An 18,171-nucleotide genomic window follows, 5' to 3' on the forward strand; every position below is an offset into this window, starting at 1 on the left:
TAAAATATGATATGCAATGATGATCTCATGTATAACATTCCAAATTGAAAATTTGGGATGTTACAAGCTGTATTGAACTCCAGCCTCGTACCCAAAGTTTCATGCAACTGATTCCAAAACTTTGAGGTAAATTGTGTTCATCTATCTGACATGATACTTATCGGAACTCCATGCAGATATACAATCCTGGTCATGTATATCTTGGCTAACTTAGCGCTGGTATAGGTAGTCTTCACGGGAATGAAATGACCTACCTTGGTCAAGCGATCAACCACTACCCAGATGGAATCATAACCTGAACGGGTCATGGGTAATCCTGTGATAAAATCCATTCCAAGTTTCTCCCATTTCCACTCGGGAATGGCAGAGGTTGAAGTAACCCTGCTGGCTTCTGATGTTCCGCCTTTACTCGCTGGAAACATCGCATACTGCTACATACTCGGCAATATCCTTCTTCATACCTGTCCACCAGAAACTTTCCTTCAAATCCAGATACATCTTGGTGTTACCTGGGTGAATCGAGTACGATCAATCATGTGCCTCCTGGAGAATTAGCTTCCTGAGTTCGGGATTGTTGGGTACATAAATACGATCCTCGAACCATATAGCTCCGTATTCATCCTTACGAAACCCTTTAGCTTTTCCCTCATTCATCCTTTTCTTTATATCACTAATTTCCTTGTCCGACTTCTGGGCTTCGCAAATTCTTTCGGCCAAAGCGTACTGAACTTCCAGTGTTGTAACATATCCTCTCAGAACTATCTCCGGTCGAAGATCTCGGAGGTCATCTACTAACTCCTGGGGTAATCCTCTTGCTATAAGAGTATTCACATAACTCTTACGGCTCAAGGAATCTGCTACAACATTAGCCTTTCCTGGGTGGTAATGCGATCTCATGTCATAGTCCTTGATCAACTCAGCCATCTCCTTTGTCTGAGGTTCAACTCCTTCTGCGTGAAAATATACTTCAAGCTCTTATGATCCGTGTAAGCATCACAACTTTTTCCGACAAGGAAATGTCTCTAGGTCTTGAGTGCATGCTCTATGGCTGCTAACTACAAATTTTGTGTGGCGTAATTCATCTCATGAGGTCGCAGCTGTCTGGAGGTATAAGCTACAACCTTTCCTTCCTGCATGAGTCTCCTCCGAGTCCCTGACGAGAAGCGTCACAATATACCTGGTAATCCTTGTGTATGTCCCGCAAAATTAGCACTGGGGCTGTAACCAATTCCTGGGAACTGGCTTCACAATCCTCGGTCCAAATGTACTTGGTGTCCTTCTTCAACAGCTCAGTCATGGCTTGGCAATCTTGGAGAAATTCTCAATAAACCTCCGATAATATCCAGCGAGTCCGAGAAAACTGCGGATCTCCTTGACCGAGGTGGGTGACTGCCAATTGGTGACTGATTCAACCTTGGTGGGGTTGACTACTATTCCTTCTCCTGAAACCGAGGAATCCGACTTCCTTCGGCCAAAATTCACAGTTGCTGAACTTTGCATATAATTGACGTTCTCGGAGTTTCTCCAGAACTAGACGCAAATGTTCCTTATGCTCTTCCTCGCCCTTGGAGAAAATCAATATATCATCGATGAACACTACGACAAACTTGTCAAGATATTCCATAAATACCTTGTTCATCATACTCATAAAATATGCAGGGGCATTAGTCAATCCGAATGACATGATGGTATACTCATATAAACCGTAGCTGGTGGTCAAAGCTGTTTTGGGTATATCCTTTTCCCCGATCTTCAACTGATGATACCCTGATCGAAGATTGATCTTGGAGAATACTTTGGCTCCAACTAGATGATCAAATAAATCATTAATCATCGGCAGAGGGTACTTGTTCTTGATGGTCACGTCATCTAATGAACGGTAATCCACCACCATTCTCAGGGTTCCATCCTTCTTGTCTAGCAAAAGAACTAGGGCTCCCCAAGGTAACGAGCTTCGCCGAATGTATTCCTTCTCCAATAGCTCATTTATTTGCTTCTTGATCTCTTCCAAATCATTCGGGGGCATCCGATAAGGTCTCTTCGATATTGGGCTGTGCCGGGCAATAACTCAATCAGAAATTCAATGTCTCTGTCCGGTGGCATTCCTGGTAATTTCTCCAGAAACACATCTGGAAAATCCTGCACTACTGGCACTTCCTGCCGAACAACTCCCATGAGAGAATTCACCTGATTCTTCATTGGGGTGTGCCTGGATACATACTTGATCCTCTTCTGCTCCGGGGTGGTGAGAAAAATCGTCTTGCGGGCACAGTCGATGTTTCCTTCAAACGTCGTCAACCAATCCATGCCTAGGATTACATCCAAACTCTGGGATTCCAATACTATGAGGTTTGTGGGAAAATTATGGTTTCCGATGCTGAGGGTCGAATGACAGCCTAAGCCTGCCATCATCTCTCCTCCTAGGGAACTGACCTGAAGAGGGCTTCTAAGGGTTCTAGTGGGCAACCCATACTTTTCCACAACTACACTTGATATAAATGAATTCGTTGCACCAGAACTAAAGAGTACCAATATTGGACATGAATTTAATAAAAACTTACCAGCCACAGTTTCTAGCTGATCATAGACATCCTCCACGTCAATGTGATTCACCTGAGCATGAGGAAAAGGGCTGGGCTTCTTTGCTGAGCTTCCATTGTCATTGCCATTTCCATTCCTCTGCTTGGCCTCCGGGCAGTCGGTGGCATAGTGCCCTGTCTTCTGGCACTTGAAATAGGTGATGTGACTCAGATCCTTCTGAGCCGGGGCAGGACGATGCTGGTTTCCATTGCCTCCATTGCCTAACTTGGAGTTGTTGTTGTGGTTGCGATTGTTCCCATTTCCTCCATTGTTATGTCCTCCATGATTATGTCCTCCATGAGTGTGATGGGTATGTCGTCCCGAGTATGGGGCATAACGGTGCTTCTGCTGAGCTTCGGAGTTGTACTTCCCCTGTCCATACTTTCGCTTGTGGCTATCAATCTGCTGCTGCTTGCCTTCAAGTATGGTGGCCTTGTCTACCAGCTCCTGGTAGTTATTGAAGGTAGCCACCATTAGCTCCATTCCCAGCTCATCATTGAGTCCCTCGAGAAACTTCTCCTGTTTTGCGGCATCTGTGGCCACATCATCTGGGGCATAGCGAGATAATTTGCTGAACTCATCCACGTACTGCCCCACAGTATGGTTCCCCTGGTGTAAGTTGCGGAACTCGCGCTTCTTCAGACTCATGGCTCCAGCTGAGACATGAGCAGTGCGGAAAGCCTGCTGGAACTGATCCCATGTCATGGTGGCGGCCAGATAAGTGGTGGTGTAGTTCTCCCACCAAGAAGCTGCATGTCCATAAAGCTGATGTGCGAGAAAGCGCACCTTCTCTCCATCTGTGCATCCAGTAGTGTCTAACTCCCTTCCGACCTTGCGGAGCCAATCATCGGCCACAATCGGCTCAGTGCTGCTAGAGAACACTGGCGGATTCAACCTTAGGAAGCGGGTCAAGTTGTGAACAGGGGGTGGTGGAGGTGGATTGTTGTTGTTGTTGTTCTGGTTCTGGATGAGCATCTGCATGAGGGCATTCTGCTGCTGGATCAGCTAGGCGAGCTCCGACGGAAAGTTGAAACCGGGGTCACGTCTCGGAGGCATCTGGTGTTTTGGAGTGGATGAGAAAATTAGAATAGAACAAGGGTCTAATGAGAAAATAGCACTACCCATATGAATGGACAATCATAATCACACCAATCATTTATTCAATCGTCTCAAACATAGTTCAAACTCAGATTACAAAATCTCACAACTAATCAAAAATAACGGCCTAACTGATTGATAGAAAATAAAAAATAAACATAGTAGTCGACTAAATGTCTTCATCAATCATCCTTGCGTCCTCTAGTGTGGCGTCCTCTGCTGCGAAGCCTCCTCTGGCGGCTTCCTTCGGTGGAGCTCTCTTCATAATTAATCCTGGTCATTGCTCACGAGAGGTCCATCGTCTCCACTCGGAAAAAGGTCTTCCCCCTGATCCAACTTCTCCTCCAATGCGGCCACATCCATCTTTAGCTTGTTGACTATCTCCATGAAATCCTTGACTTCATCCTCATGCTCATAGTGGGCTTCACGTGCTACAGCCTCCAGATCAAGTTCACGATGGTGCAACTTTTGGATCGTCTTCAAGCTACTGCGCATCTGAATCTCTAGAGCCCTTATGAGAGCCTCCAAGTCTTGGAAAAATGAGTGAACGGAGTTGTCATCTCTGGTGCGGATGATCTCTCCATGTGCAGTCCTGCGAGAAATCATGGTGTGGTCTGATCCAACAAGCTCGGCCCTGTTTTCCTCATGTATGCGTCCAAGTGCACTATGAACTGCTATGTCTCTCCCGAGGATCCAATTCGGAGTAGTAAACCTGAAGTCAATGGGCGCCGAGAGGTTTCCGAACGTCCTCCCTGGTATATGCACCTTAATCCTGTAGCGACGGTCTTCCGGAAATGCCATGGTAGGGGTCTTCAATTTCAATTCCTTAGCAATCTGGACCAGCCTCCTATCGAAAAACATCATTACATCTAGCTGGCAACACTCTGGGAGCAGAACAGGGATGAACTTGATGGCCATCTAGAATGTTGAAATTGGAGAGAAGTCAGAAATGGACATGGGAGGATTACTGAATAATAAAGACATAAGTTAAATAGTCTTTTCCTATGGCTTTCCGATCCTAGGGGTTATGTCCTACGGTCAGCGTGTGCTCTGAATACCATCTCTGCATGACCCGACCCTAAATCGGTCAAGTCTCTGTGTAGCTGTACCATCCCAAGATCATGCTGGCACACACAGTACATTGATGAAATGTTTCAAAGTTCAATCACACCTGAATTTATTACACGATTCTCATATCGAGTCTTTATTACATCATAATAAATTCGGCCGAAGGCCAACTCATGAGAAATAAACTAAATAAAGTTGCGGAAGCATAGACGAAATAGCGAGTCCATCCGACTCCATAAGGCAATCGCAAAGCATGGATCGTAGCCTCACTCCTGGTTGGAAAACTCCTCTGCAACATAAGACGTTGCAGCCGTGTAGGTCAGCATTTTTGAATATGTCAGCAAGTCATGAAGAGAGAACAACAATAAAATTACTAATACTATATGCAATTTGGCTGTGGGGCTCTAAGTTTTCTGTTTTTGTGCAAAAGCCAGTTTTTCCCTATAATAAAGGACTTGTTTGCAATTACTGCAAAATTTCGATTGTTATTGAGATGGTTCCGCCAACCAATGTCTCATTCCTAATTATTAAATAACCCCTCAGTTAACTTATTAAGTTTGGTGTTGAGATTTCTGAAATACTCCAAGTTCTAAAGGCTCAAATTGTCCGTAACCGGGGACACAACTAATCGATTAGGTCTTCACTCTGCAGAGTCTTGTGCACCTTACCCGCAAGAATCGTTCCCTCCTTTTAAGTCCTCGCACTGCCTGGTGTTTGAAGACTGGACGAACGGAACATGGTCTTCCGAAGAGTTCCTCTAGGCCACTTTCGGTGACCATCCAATCATACCGTTCTTCTACATATCGTAGCACCGTCCGGCCAAAGTCACGCCTAGGGTCGACCAAGCCAGAACCCATAATGGCTTGCGGCTGCACAAGTAAGCTTCCGGTCAATGGGGTATCCATCCGTCTCTTCGTGGTTGGGCGAAGCTTTCCACAAGATGTCATGTGGCTTCTCCCATGCATCCCGACCATCCGCTGGTTTCTCTAGGGTACCCGTCAACCGTCCTCCACCCAGTAGTGAATTTTGAAGTCCATCTTGAGCTTGAAGTCATGGGGTTTTCATCATCTTGACTCTCACATCTCCCTTATGAATCACTCAACCAACCCCGTCTACGAAAGCATAACAATCAACTACATCATCCCGGGCATTGGTAACAAGGGAAAAGGGGTTCATCCTACCTCATGATACTACTCAAGAACATAGCTTAAAATTCTCCTACTGCATGCATCGTGGGGAGGAATAATTATAATGCAACAAAATCATAGGTATTGCAAAACATGATCAAATGACTTGCCTAGTTGACGGTCTTCGAAAGCTAGCGACTCGTAATAGCAGGCCTCACACTCCGGAAATTCTATCGAGTCAAACAATAGCACAAATAAGTATACTACAGCATAACATAACAGCAAGCTAAAGTAAATCACACAAACACTCAAACCAAAACCAAAGAAAACTCAAGGAAACCAAACCAAGGTTTTCATCACTTCAAGCCACAACTAAGAAATAGTTTATCCTACTAAAACTTTTCTTAACAGAACCTAAACAAGGGCTTTGCTAACTAAGAGAAAGGAAAACAACATACAAACTAGGTGCAAAAAGAATCACATCAAAAGCTATTATAGAACTCCTATTATGCCTAGAACAAAACTAGTAATAAAATAAAATAAAACCTTTTATTTTACTGTAAATAAAAGTTCACCCTTTGTAACTACAGAAAAAAATCTAAAATAAATTGTAATATAGGAAAAATAAAATTATATAATAACTAGAACAGTAGGAAAACAGTAGCAAGCTAATTAAAACTAGAAAAGCTTGATTTCGACTAAAACTAATTTTAATACAATCTAAAAATACCCCAATAAGTTCCTACAGCTAGGCAAGGTCAAAACTAAGCAGTAGCAAAAAAGAATCACTAAAATGAAATAATCCTAACTCAATTTATGGCAGAAAAACTAATCTGACTAAAACTAATATAAAACTATTTTTATAAACATAAACATGGCCTAATCTATTTTCTACAGAAACTTTCGGAAATTTGCAAACTAGGAAAGAAAGAATCAACTAAAAATATTAAATAACTTAAGAGAAACAGATATTACAAGATTGGAACTTTTCTGTTTTTAAAACAGAACGAAAATAACAGAAAAAAACTAAGGGGCGCTATTGGGCTTGGAGTGGTGCGATCTAAAACAAACAACGCTCGGTCGTTAACTAACATCCGCGTACAGTGTATAACTAAAAGAAACCGGTGAACCGGTTTGATCTAAACCTAAAAAACCGTACACTAAAACCAATCTAATAAAAAATGAGTTACTAAACCGATCTAATCTACATAATGGTTCGATCTAAAAGAAGAAGAAAAAACGAAAAGGAGAGGAGCGCTCGCTTACACAGAGGAAACGTGTGTGGTAGGGAAGAAGAGGCCGGTGGGTTGCGGGGCTCCGGTCATCGGCGGTGTAGGCGAGGATGTCCAGGCGAGGCGGAAGGTCGATGGCGTCCAATTTTCTGTGGATGGTAAGGCGAGGGGATGTCGGGGTCGAGCGTAGCGTCGAGGTGAACTCCGTGAACTGCGATGGCGTCGGGAGCTCAAGGCAGTGGCTCCGGTGCTTCCTGGACGTCCAGAACGTGTCAAAGAGATGTGTGGGGTTGGGCTATGCCAATAGCAGAGGTTAGCGGGGGTTGGGGATACTCAGTGATGGCGAGTTTCGACGGTGAACAGGCGGTGGTGGAGCGAGATCGGTTTGTCTAGTGTGTGGGCTATGGTGGTGCGTTGACTTGGGTTTCGAATGGAAATGAGGGAGGAGGGCTCGGGGTATATATAGGACGTGTTGCTTGGGCGAGGGGAAGGTTTTAGCTAGGGTTTGCGAGAGGCACGGACTCGGCTGGCGTCGGTGCGTGAGATACATGCGAGATACGTACGCGTATCTTGCGGTAGGTTGGGGATGGAGTGGGGTCCAATGATCAGAGGGAGTTAAGAAAAAAGAAAGAGAAAAAATGAGAGAGATGGGGTTACGTGAGGGAGAGAGATCCAGGCGTACGAGGGATCGAGTGTGCGTGGGAAAGCGGCGCTGGTGGTGGGCTGCGCAGGCGGCTGGGCTGGCGCTTGCTGGTGGGCTGCGGCCCGGGTGGCTGGGCTTGCTTGCTTGGCACCGAGCTGAGCCTTTTTTTTTGAAATAAAGTCAGAAAAGAAAATATACAGAGGGAAAATAAAAATACTTTTGTATAGGACATATATATATATATATATATATATATATATATATATATCAAAAAAATCAGAAAAGTAAAACCTATAAGATGAACTATTTTTCAGAGGCGAAATAAAAACTTTATAAAAAACATTTTCTTTTGAAAATTCGAAATAAATCCATATTTGAATTGAAACCTTTGGGATTATTTTCTTCTGACGTTTTTGGAGTGTCATTTTAGCTCCTCTCATACTTGTTCTCAAGTATTTGCCAGTGATATTTGAAATGAATTTTCAAATGCCAAGTTGAATCCCAAATTCAAATAAAACTCAAATGCCTCTGAAATTTTCAAATGCCACTCAATTTTCAAACAATATGCATAGATGCTTAGCTAATAATTGTAAAACATTCCAAATTGGAAATTTGAGATGTTACATTGCACCTACCTTTGGGTGCATGACACGTGGGCCCAACGGGTGGCTGGCCCACCTGTTATACAGCCAAAGGCAGGTCCAGTAGAGGGCGGAGGAGTAGATGGCCAACACGCATGTGAATTCAACGCAGTCTGCACTTCTCATATAAAGGCTCCCCGCCAGTCCAATCTAGTACGAAATCCTACCACGCTAACCAAGGGCAAGAGTGATCACTCCAGTCGCGAGATCAGTTGACTAGAAGCTAGACCCATGGAGGCGATGAGCGCGAGCATCAGCCGGCTGTGCCAGATGGTCCACGACGCTGGCTTGCGGCCCGGCACCGAGGAACGTCTCCAGGTAGTGCTTGAGGCCGCCAGGGCGAGGGGTCGCCTGGACGACAGCTTCGTCTCCTTGTTCGACGAGGTCCTCGTCGGCTTCCTCGACAAGTTCACCATCGTCAAGAAGCTCGCGGACGACCTTGACATACGCCTCCAGCCCACGCGCCCAGGCTCTGCGATGCCCGCCACCCTCAACAACCACTATGGTGACAACCTCTTCGATGCACTGGTGGCCCTGTGACTGCCCCTTGTCGCGCCGGAGAATGTCCACCTCGAGGTCGCGCTCGCCGCACAGCGTGTGGCGCAGCAAGACACCATTGACATAATCACCCACATCTATGCGCAAATCGTCCACAATGACTACTACATGCAAGAGGAGGACGATAGCACGCTGGCCTTCTTGGACCACAAGGCAACCTTGGGCGGCATTGTTCAGAAGCACGTTGAGCTTGTCGCCAACGCCGCTGCTCCTCACACGTCGGTCGGTGACCCGGCGCACTAGGGCGTGAGGATGTCATTGATGGATCCGTATGTATCTTTATCTTTAAGTCAAATCCATGTAGTAGTATATGGTACTACTAGTAATTATCTTACCTTTCGCATCAACTTCATAATTTTTGTACGTACCCCATGCATGAACCGCGCCAGAACCAAACTTCTCAATACTCTAGGGAAAATCGTTATTTCTATCTATCGGTCGTGCCACGGAGCAGAACCAAATTTTACAAGTTACAAGTTCAAAAGGAAAAGCCTACCATGTTCGCGTCGCACCCCCACACGGTTGGTCCGACACGCCGCTCAAGGGGGAATGCATGCTTTGTTGCATTTCCACTTACAAGTGGGACCATAGTTGAGCAAAACGACTATCGACAAACCCCCACCTCGCCCACCGCGCGATGGCTAAGAAAACAGGAGGGAGAAGAGATGGTTGTAGCATGGACTCCAAAAAAATTGGCGCCGGATGGGACTCGGGTGGGTGGCGTGTGCCGTACTGTTAGACGTGAATGCTAGTTATGGCCCATGCTACACCACTATATCGAGCCTATATTGAAGTGCTGGTTACATAGGACAAATTTCCTGGAGTCCGTGCTCAGCCCTCCTCTATCTCTCTTCTCAGCTAGCCAGCAGACGTGCGGAGGCCATTGTCTATTTGCTCATATGCGGTCCCACATGTCAGTGAAAACGCAAGAGGACCCACTGAACCTGCACATCTTTCACTTGGACGTGTTGGTGATGAAAAACAAATCCAATAAAGATCTTTGGTGGCCGCTTTTGGAGTTACTCAAGAGTAGTAAGATTCTATTTACAGTTTAACCCAAGATGCACATCATGTGGCTTCAACTACCACTCCATTTTCTTGCATGACACGACCTAGATGCTGGATGTCCCACATGTCGGCAAAAGGAGGAAGAACTTGACCAAACCTTCGGTTGTGCTCTCGGATTAGACTAGTTGTGCTAACTTCAAATTTTATTGTGTAGAATGGATGCAAGTTTTGGTATTGGCAAGAAGAGTAAATCGATATATTGATAGAGCGCAATTTAGTAGATGTTCCAGCACTTTTAGCTAGCATAGAGGACAGAGAGACCAGCGAGGAAGCAATGTCTACTTATTTACACTCGAAGAAGAATGAAGCACACAAGATCAAGCCTCCACAGATCAACAATGAATGCATCAAGAAGGCACTAATCCAACTTATAGGAGCAGTTATGGAAGTTGGATATCTTCTAAAATGTGTTCTTGTGGTTCTTGTTTTCTTTGGTCCTGCTTTTCTAGTCAAATTTTGGTGATGTATTTCCATGTACCAAAAATCAATGATGAAAAAAAGATATGTGTTTGCAAAGAAAAATGTACGCGGCCAGGATGCATCCGCGCGTTCGGCGCACGGCCACCGCATCCGAGAAATGGCCCGGACATGACCCCATTGCCCTACCCAAATGGACAGAATCCGGGCAAAACGGAGGTTCGTTTGGGGTCGTGCGTTGGAGTTGGCCTTACAAGTGGGACCGCAGTTGAGGAAACTGACTATCGGCAAACCCCCAGCTCGCAGGTTGCGCGATGGCTGAGTTAGAGAAATGAAGAGGTTGAAGAGATAGTTGTAGCACGGACTCCAAGAAATAAGGTGTCAGATGGAAGTCGTGCTGGTGGCGTGTGCCGTACTCCTGGACGTGAATGCTTGTTCTGGCCCATGCCACCCTACTATATAGTAGTAGTATCGAGGATTCGAGGTGATGGTTACGTATAGCGAACACATTAACATATGGCCCACCTCACACTGTGGCCAATTTTTTTGGAGTTTGTGCTAGGTTAAAAGGTTATCTTTGTGAGGGTGGGTGGCTGGTCCCAAGTTTAAAACTTGCTGTATTACGTATACGTAGACGTAGAGATAGTGCAACTGTTTTGATAGTTTGAACACAAACATTAGAATGCAATTTCTACTGGACTCATTCGAGGACCTAGGATGATGGGATTCACAGCTACAGTAAAAACACCCGCCCGACGCGCGAAGCATGTGAAACTAGTACAAATAGTGTGCTATTGTTGATTGGCCTCATACCTGTTGCAATGCACTTACAATTATGTATTCGGAAAATATTTTTGCCTCGTCGCAGCACCCACTCAAAGAGGCGACTCGAAAGCCATTCATAAATTTAGTAAGTTTATCACATGCATATAATTTTATTACATACAACAGGTCATCAACCCACAAAGACAACGATGATACATTATAAATATTAAGTTTTCATCACACAACAAATAGCTAGTAATGAAATGAACTTCAACTCAACCACTCGTCGGTGCTGGAAACGCTTGCTTTGAACCAGAAATGATTCTCCGGGAATGGCCAGTTAGTGTCAATCTCGAGACCAACGAAGGACCGATCATCCAGGCTGAAGCGGCCTACTATATCATGACTAGGGTAGGCAACCACCAAAATGTCTGAGGTATAGATATAGTTGCTTCTCATAAATGGTAGTAACATTGTGTCAACAGCAGCTGGATCAACTTTCACCATAATTGGATAGTTTTGTCCAAGGAAGAGTGAGTTTCCTCCAAGACTATCAATACTGTACCAGGGAGAAGGTGTTGGCACTAGCACACTAGTATCCATCCCGAATACCCTACAACGGGTGTTGGAATAGGTCCTGAGAATGCGACCATGGGGGACAACACCTACTTCCTTAGTAACATCAGCAGTGCCCTATATACAGACAAGAAGAGGTGATCCATCGGAATAAGTTGCCAGGCGCCACTGAGTATATGGGTCCTGCTCGTCCTCATGCTCGTGATCATCAGCATCATCATCTCTCCCTTGGTTATAAAAAAATTCAAGTATAGTTGGTGGAATGTTCACAGGACCTTGGAAACACAAGAAGAAGGTTAATTAGTAAAGGGCAACTTGCTAGCCCGCAAGCATGTGGATGAAACAATTATAATTACGGTGGAAGACAAATGTACCAAAACTATGAGGATCCCATGCACAAACAGTGCCATGAGTGGTGGCAGCAAACACAAGACCCTCGTATTGAATTGCATCATAGTACACATCTGTGTATAGAAACTGATTTTTGAGCAATATCCATCCGGTCGAACCACGAAGGACGGCAACAAGCTTGTCAAATACAACAACAACTCCATAGTTCCTGTAATGCCAAGAGTGGTTGGGAACTCGACAAATTGTTATCTTCCGTAGATGACAGTCACCATGATCGTATTTGAACGTGCGTAGAATACCGGTGTGCTCAACCTCTGGGCAGTCTGAGACTTTTGGAAGTGGAACCTGGTGACGAGTGTACACATTCACGAGTTCCCACTCATAGTTGGACCCAATATAAACAACCCAATCTCCATTTGCGCCTGCCCAAGCCTTACCCTCAAGAGATGGCATCTTAATATCACACGTATCATTATCAAGTGGCATCAACTTGCACAAGGCGAGGACTCCTTCATCAGCGCGCCGGTCAGCAGGGTCACGACGAAGAAGATAGGGGAGATCAAACCGCTCCTGGACCCTTGGGTTCCTTGTAATGATGTTATTAGTTAAGTCAAGAATGGTCTTGAACGAACCTGCCATGCTAGCCAAGGTGATGACGTCACACCGATCAATGAGTTCCTCCACCACATCATCTTTCAGATCGGGGCAAGAATAACGAGGTCATCTCCAGCCTGTTCCCTCCATGGAGAAGACGATCGAACAATGGCAGAAGGAAGAGTGAAGGCAAATGAAGGAGGGAGGAAGAGCGTGCGACAGCAATTCATAATCGAGAGGGATAGGCGAAGAGTCGATGGACGGTTGACAGTTTGCCACGGTACACGTAGAGGCGCCCTGGCCTACACGCCCATTCGGAAATTGTACAAACGGACTCGCCGTCGTCTCACTGACATGTTGGAACGGGACCACATGTCAACGAAACATGGTGTGTAATTTCTCGTGCAAAATGCGATTGGGCCACGTTGGCCCAAGGTGCCGCATTAGTTGTCGACCTTTATTTTCTTAACATACAATCTGTGTGGATAGCTCATGTGGTTATCACACGTGAGCGGATATATAGGTGGGCTAGGCGGGCAGGCGGCAACAATCTGAGTGCTATAAGAGTTGATCCAATGCTTGGTTTTGTTTGGATTTTCCAACTATGACCATTGGATAGAGTGAATCAATGGCTTACGTTCAAAGTTGTTCTCATACTATAGAATGGTATAGGAACGTGCAGAGATTTGGTTGATTTTATATTGCTTCATAATATAAAATATTATGAGTGCAGATGCTCCATCGCAAGGTTTGTTGCTCCTTCTCGGTCGTCGGGAATTTATATTCTTCCACTCTTTCGTTTAAGACATGAGCTTTGTTCATCCTTTTGCCGACACGGGACATCTATATGCCTCCGTTTTAAAAATCATACTATATGCCTCCATGACACGCGAGATATCTAGCATCAAGGTGGCGTGTCATGCAAGAAAATGGAGATATGTAGTGTGTAAGTGAGTTGTGCACTTCGATGGCACCTAGTGCTACGCAATATTTTTCTCCTCGATGGCACATGAATAGTGCACATACTCAATGACAGAGCACGGGATGGTAGCCATGGACATGGTCGACCCTTTTTGAAGAGAGTACTAAATAACTTTGATGTGTCCCGTCAACTCGCTGAGAAGCTTTCTTACTACACCTTCTCCCTCGCCAACGCGTGCGCGATGGCTCGCAGCACGAGGAGAAACTTTTGCTTACTAGCGGTGGATGTGCAGCAGTTCATTTGGTGTCAGATTGCCAGAAGTACTACTATAGTACCATCATTATTGTTTGACTTCCGGAAGAGGAGAAGAGCCAAGCGCAAGGTCACCTACTAACCTAGTACAGTTCTACTATAGCCAAATCTGGTCCACCTTTTTAGAGCATGGTTAATTAATATAGGTGGCTCTTGCAGTGGCACATCATTTAGAGCAAGTGCTCTCTTCGTAGGAACAAAGGAAGTGAAACAAAAGTTGGAGTGGATGCTAGATTGCCAATTTAAACATGATTACATAGGAAAAAATCCTATAGCATTCTATCCTATGAATCAAATGACCAATGTAGGAAAATTATGAGGGGTGTCTCTCCAACAGTGTTCCTCGGCTCGCACCTAGCATCACGGGGGTCGAACTTGGAGTCATTCATCTTGTACACGTGGTATCTTAGATCTGGACACAAGGTGATGGGACCTCTCACTTCGTCCGCCATTTGAAGCGGCCCGCCGATGGAGGGCTAGGATACTCCAATATTAGGTTGGCTCTATGTGATGTGGCAACTTCATATACTAACCGGATGCTGGCTATACTACTGCGGTACTCACACTCCAAGAAGTGACTCGAAAACCATTCGTAAATTGAGTCTATGACATGCATTTGCAAATGTACCATGCATTACATACAACAAGTCATCAACACACAACGACAACGAGGATACATATTGGATTATAGATTATTTCCAACAAAACATTCTAGTAAACACTGAAGTTTTCATCACACAACAAATAACAAGCAATGAAATGAACTTCAACTCAACCAATCCTCGGCATTGGAAAGACTTGCTTTGAACCATAGGTGCTCTGGGAAGGGCCAGCTATTGTCAATATCGAGAGCAATGCATGACTGATCATCCAGGCTGAAGCGGCATATATCAGGACTAGGGTAGGGAACCACCGCAATGTCCGAGGTATAGATACAGTTGCTTCTCATAAATGGTAGTAACATTGTGTCAACATCAGCTGGATCGCCTTTCACCATCATTGGATAGTTGGTCCAAGGAAGAGAGAGTTTTCTCCAAGACTATCAATACTGAACCAGGGAGAAGGTGTTGGCGCTAGCACACTAGTATCCATCCCGAATACCCTGCAACGGGTGTTGGAATAGGTCTGGAGAGGGAGACCATGGGAAACAACACGTGCTCCCTCAGTAGTAACAATCTTAGTGCATTGTATACAGACAAGAATAGGTGATCCATCGGAATTAGTTGCCAGGCGCCACTGAGTAGATAAGGTCTGCTCGTCCTCATGCTCGTGATCATCACCATCGTCATCCCCCCCTTGGTTATAAAACTTTTCAAGTATAGGTGGTGGAATGTTCACAGGACCTTGGAAACGCAAGAAGGTTAATTAGTAAAGGGAAACTTGCAAACCCGCATGCATGTGCATGAAACAATTATAATTACGGTGGAAGACAAACGTACCGAAACTACGAGGATCCCATGCAAAAAACAGTGCCATGAGTGGTGGCAGCAAACACAAGACCCTCGTATTCAATTGCATCACAGTACTCATCTGTGTATAGAAACTGATTTTTGAGCAATGTCCATGGACGAGCTATGGAATCAATAACGACGGCAACAAGCTTGTCGAAGATAGCAACGACTTCATAGTTCTCGTAATTCCAAGAGCGGTTGGGAACTCGGCAAATTGCTATCTTCCATAGACGACAACCACCATGATCGTATTTGAACGTACGTAGATCATCTATGTGCTCAACCTCAGGGCACTCTGAGATTTTTGGAAGTGGAATCCGCTAATGAGTGTACACATTCACAAGTTCCCACTTGCAATTGTACCCAATATAAACAACGCAATCTCCATTTGCGCCAGCCCAGGCCTTACCCTTAAGCGGCATTAACTTGCACAAGGCGAGGCCTCCGTCGTCCGGGCCCATGCGAACAGGCTTAGAGCGAAGAAGATAAGAGATCAAACCACTCCTGGACCCTTGGGTTCCTTGTAATGATGTTATTAGTTGAGTCGAGAATGGTCTTGAACGAACCTGCCATGCTAGCCAAGGTGATGACGTCACACCGATCAATGAGTTCCTCCACCATGTCATCTTTCAGATCGGGGCAAGAATAACGGGGTCGTTTCTGGCTTGTTCCCTCCATGGAGAAGACGATCGAACAATGACAGAAGGAAGGGTGAAGGCAAATGGAGGAGGGAGGAAGAGCGTGCGACAACGGTTCCAAATCGAGAGGGGAAGGTGAAGAGGCGGTGGACGGTTGCCACGATACACGAAGAGGCGCCCCGGCCTACATAGACATCCGTTCGCAAATTGTACAAAAGGACTCACCATCGTCTCATTAACATGTTGGAATGGGACCACATGTCAACGAAACATGGTGTGTCATTTCTCGTGCAAAATGCGATCTGGCCGCGTTGGCCCAAAGTGTCGCATTATTTCTCAACTTTATTTTTTTAATGGCGTGCCATTCAGTTTTGAAGCATGACTAACTGGTAATGTATGCAGAGAAAATATAAACTACTCTACCACTACTCCACCTCTAGTACTAGTAGTATAAAAAAGATATATAGGCTGGAGCTCCAGCGCTTTCTTGCTAAGGGCTGCCCACTTGCTTCTCACACTATCACCCTCTCTCCAGATCTAAAAAAGACGGCCTCTCCCTCCCTCCTCACCGGTGGTCATAGATCCGCTGGTGAGAAAAGGACGTGCAGCATTGACGCACTCGTCGGTGGCGAGTGAGGTCACGCACTGATGACAAGGCCGTCCCCTCAGACCTAGCGCCCGCGTGGGATGACCTCCGTCCCCAAGCTCGCTGCCGTAGTGTGTGAGGAGGATGACGACCATGAACGAAGCCACTTCCCGCCGACCCTCAGGTATGATACCTCTTTCCCAACCATACCCATGTTCTATTGCCCCATCTGCCACTTCGTTGCATGTGGATCTTTTTCCACTCCACCATCTTCCCAATTTGCTATCCTCTGCTCTGCTGGTCATGCAGATGAAAACCTTAATTTGCACTATTAAAGGAAACCCTACTTCATGCAGACTAATCCATGTCTGGGTTGAATAAGGAAAGGAAGGGAGACTGTACTGTCCAAGAGAGTAGGCATCAAACCTGCATCTCGGTTTAAAAGGGGGAAATCAGTAGCTAAGGAACGAGTCTCGTGTCTCTTGGTTGAAGAAGGGTAGAAAGGCATGACGACGCAATAGAGAATGACCAGGTCGATCGGTTTGTTGTCCTCACATAGGAAAAAGGTGCCTAAAGAGAACAAAAATGGGACGTAATCCACATATGCTGCCTGGATATTTGTTGCTCTGGGCAACCATACCTCCCTCACCACTCATGCGTCCGTGGAGGTACATCGTACTGGTGCGCCGACTGTCCGAATGGGCCTCCCGTGCTCTTGTGCCACTTTTTAGCTGTTAGTATAATGCCAGCGGTCAAGTCAAGCAATGCTACTGCTAAAGTGATGCCACATTTAACTAATGCCGCACTCAGTCTAATGCCACCGATAAATTTAAGCAATGCCATTTAATGTCACTGGATTATTTCAGGGTTAGCAGTTGATTGTGGATGTATTAAAGGTTTTTCAGCTAAGGCATTCTCATGTTGTTGCACAGCCAGTATACCAACGATGAATCTTGTTACTACCTTTAGATTTTTGCACTGTTAATGCTTATAGATTACATACCTCACTTTCATGTGATAAGTCAACTTTTTTGTACAATGTCAAGAGGAAAGGTCAAGGGTGGGCACCTCCTCCTCCGGTTGTTCTCTTGATTCGTTCGATCAAGTTTTTATGTTTGACCGATTATCAAGATTAGGATAGCAATTTTTAGGTCCCCACGAGTTCGAAATGATATTTACCTTGAAGGTACATGGTTTGCAATTTTTTTACACTGTCATTAGTTAATAATGCTAGTTAGCTTCAGACTTTTGTATTTGGTTTAATGCTCATGCATAGCTAGTATACCAATGCTGAAACTTGTTACCTTTACATTTTGTATTGTTAATTCTTATAGAAATCTTCAATGCTAGAGTTTATTGAAATCTGTTCAGTAAAACCATTGTACTGTACCGTGTAATAAAATAACTACTCTACTGTTGCACTAGCCACTGGATTAGTGTATATTTGTACTATTTGAATGGTGTTGCATTAGCATATGGACATAAATAGTGTGGCAAGCTTTCCTAGATATGTGCTCAAGAAAACTACTACCTGTTTTTCTAAA

Source organism: Triticum aestivum, chromosome 1B (assembly GCF_018294505.1).
Source record: "Triticum aestivum cultivar Chinese Spring chromosome 1B, IWGSC CS RefSeq v2.1, whole genome shotgun sequence".
NCBI lineage: Eukaryota > Viridiplantae > Streptophyta > Magnoliopsida > Poales > Poaceae > Triticum > Triticum aestivum.